The sequence below is a fragment of the Oratosquilla oratoria genome, chromosome 6 (genome assembly GCF_046742065.1).
Source record: "Oratosquilla oratoria isolate Oo_2021 chromosome 6, ASM4674206v1, whole genome shotgun sequence".
NCBI classification, from domain to species: domain Eukaryota; kingdom Metazoa; phylum Arthropoda; class Malacostraca; order Stomatopoda; family Squillidae; genus Oratosquilla; species Oratosquilla oratoria.
In genome coordinates, this window is record NC_134782.1 from 54,385,553 (window position 1) to 54,389,102 (window position 3,550).

A 3,550-nucleotide genomic window follows, 5' to 3' on the forward strand; every position below is an offset into this window, starting at 1 on the left:
CACACACACACACACACACACACACATGCACACACACACATATATGCACAAAAGCACACATATGCACACACATACACACACAGACACACACACTATATATATATATATATATATATATATATATATATATATAAATGTATATATGTATATATATACATATGTATATATGTATATATGTATGTATAGATAGATACATGTAGTGTGTATATGTATTTATTTGAGAAGGAAGTAATAACAGTTTTTCAAACTTCATATTGAACAACTGAAACAAAGTACCCCTAAAGCAAATACATGCTACAAAGTGGACTTTTCTATTCTATTTTTCCTTTATTTATTCATCTTTTTTTGCGATCCAGTCAAACACGTGTCTATACAATATTCCTTTTTTTTTACACTTTTAAATTTGGTTTTCATTTGATTATTATGGGGAAAAGACCTAGATTTGTTTAGGTTCTTCCACTTTAGTCCACCGAATCCACTAGGAACGAGTAGGAGGGGAGATGAATGCGTCGAAAGGTATTGAGGAAATGTGAATAAAATGTTAGAGGTGTGGTGAGGATGATTTGGTATATCGTCGCAAACTCCCCCTATTAGGAAGCTAGGACGATTCTCTTTTTACAGAGAACTCTGTAACGTGGAATTTAATGAACCATGCCCTTGGTCCAACTCTCTAGCGGCAGGGCTCGAACTACCGTCACCTCGACCCACGCTGCAAGTAGCGACGCTCTAGTGTCCTTGGAAAACGAGAAGGTACAGAAGGAATGAGGAGAAAGAAAAGTAGGAAGAGTAGAAGATGTTGGTGGTGGTTGGAAATAAAAGTGATGAAGGTGAAGGAAGTGGAGGAGGAAGAGGAAGAGAAGGAGGAGGAGAAGGAGGAGAAGCTGTGGGTGGGGGTTGTATTTCCTTGCTGCTAACCAGCGTTTCTATCCCTGAAGACAATACTACGACGAAGATGTGAAGTCATAGTGATGACTAAAGGAGAGCTTTAACCAAGGCATCAGGAAGTCGGAATGGAAGAAATGAAAGAAGATCAAGAATCTTCTTTGAATGGGGGTTATTCTCCAGTCATAAACAATTACTTCGTGACTCTGGTCCATGTGGGTTTCATAGAGTCCCCTGAAACATTTACTGCATAATACATATGGACTCAGTATTCTCATAAGTCTGTCAAAGTGGATATGGTGGAGGATTAGGTGGAAGTATGTGTATGTGTGTGTGTAGTGGAGTCGTTGGTGGAAGGGGAGGGGGAGGTGGAGGGACGTGGGAGAGGGGTGGTTCCGTGTGTGTTCCAGACATGTGAGCGACACACGAAACCGGTGATTACCACGCAAGGGTTGATTCGCTGGACAACCAATCATTTGTCCCAATCCTTCGTCCCCATCATCGGCCTACAAATGGCCCAATCCTCAAGCATGTCCAAGTTAGGTACAAAAATATTCATAATACATTTATTGAATTTCACTGTCATATATATATACATATATATATATATATATATATATATATATATATATATTTTTTAATCACATTTCACTTTTAATTCCGTACCATCGCAAACGAGACTAAAAATCGCTCAAAGTAGGCATCCGTGGAAATTGAAACGTAGACGAGCCGAGGATTCGAACCCAGCTAACCCGTAACAAAGTTACATTGACGTAACCTAATACGCTACGTCAATATAACTTTGTTACGGCTTAGCATGGTTCGAATCCTCGTCTCGTCTACGTTTCAATTTCCACGGATGCCTCCTTCGAGCGATTCTCAGTCTCGTTTGCGATGGTACGGAATTAAAAGTGATATGTGGTTGAAAAAAGATATTAATTGATCACTGGGAACCATTCAGTGTATATGTATATATATATATATATATATATATATATATATATATATATATATATATATAAATGTGTGTGTGTGTGTGTGTGTGTGTGTGTGTGTGTGTGTATTCACTTGGTCTTTGGATCACGTGTTGGACTCGTGATCGACAGCTATTTCCCTCCCGGAAGAGAGCTCAGAGCTCGTAGGTCCGATCTATGGGTAATGCTATGACCTTTCACACACACACACACCCAACTCCCCGCCCACGAGAGTCAGAGTAATGACCCGAAGCGCAGCAGTACCGAAATAATTTCGGCCCTGGGCAGGATTCGAACCAGGAGCTGCGGGCCACTTTCGTGGCAGCTCAGCGTTCTACCAACTGCGCCACCGAGTCGCTTTCTACCTGTGTGTATGTGTGTGTGTTTGAGTACAAATACATTTGCAAAGGCCTTCATTCTTATAGGGAGGAAGGCCGAGTCAAAGCATAATTTTGGACTTGATTAGTTACTTATGTTAAAAAAATGAGGTTGTTGAAAACGACTATATATACTTACACAAATTAACCATACTATAAAACTATATTCAACCTACACTTATCTTTGTAGACTTTCTCCTCGACTACATATATCTAATGCGTTACAAAATGCTGTCCTAGGAACATTTAATTAAAAACACAATATCTGTTTGTACATAGCACGTGAATAATGGTTAGGTTCTGTACATATAACATAGCAAGCTATTCGGCATTGTAATGTAATGTTATGGAGTTTATCTTGCCAGCGCATCTATCCTTGTAGATAATTATTAGTACCGATGTCGTGCATTATCTTATATTTCATATGTCGGTTTAGATAGTACAGCTAATTGTTATTTTGATGGTACGTCGCCAGAGAAAGTAGTTTCTGTTCATATACACTTCTAAATAATCTCTCTATTCTTTCCCGTCTTTTTAGATAAATTCTTTATTATTTCTTTACATGTAGATTATTGCTTCCGTGAATGATCATTCATAATGTTTCATTCTTTCTCATTGTTTCCTTTTTCCACTTCAGGCATATCAGATCTTCATTCGTTTTTTCACTATTTTACTCATCTCGAATATTTTTCTTCATCTTTTTTTTTTTTTGACATCCCGTCGCCCTTATCATTCGCCCTGTTAGTTTCTGTTTAATTTAATCAATTGTCATTTTTTCTTCTTTTGTTTTTCTTTACTACTCGTGAAGCGTTTGTCTTGTTTTCTAATTTTATCTATCTGTATATCAAAGGCCTCTTCCCATCTTATCTTAGCACCTCGTGGATGAAATTTCATCCCTGTTCCTGCCTACTACTCGGATCAGAAGCATCGTAGTAAGATATTACAGCCATAGCAGGGCCGTTTTATTAACTTGACGAAAACCTCCCTCCTCGTCTCCTGATACGAAAAAAAGAGAAGACGATAAAAAACACCACTCGCCTTCTCCCTTCCCTGCTCAACAGACATTCCTCTTGCTCAAAGCCCCATCCATGCTAAGTACATCATTACAATCCTCACCAAAAATGCTCGACTCTCAAGAGAATTTAAATATTTCTATCGACCGTTCATGGTCAAGTCTTTCATAGTAAATAAAGATTAAGGGAAATGAAAAGGCTGTTGTAGTATGTTCATCGTTAAATCTACTTATAATTGGTTTCTAACTCGTTCATTGGGTCTCACTGGAAAACCTTTAGTTTGCTTCACACACAGACAGAAATA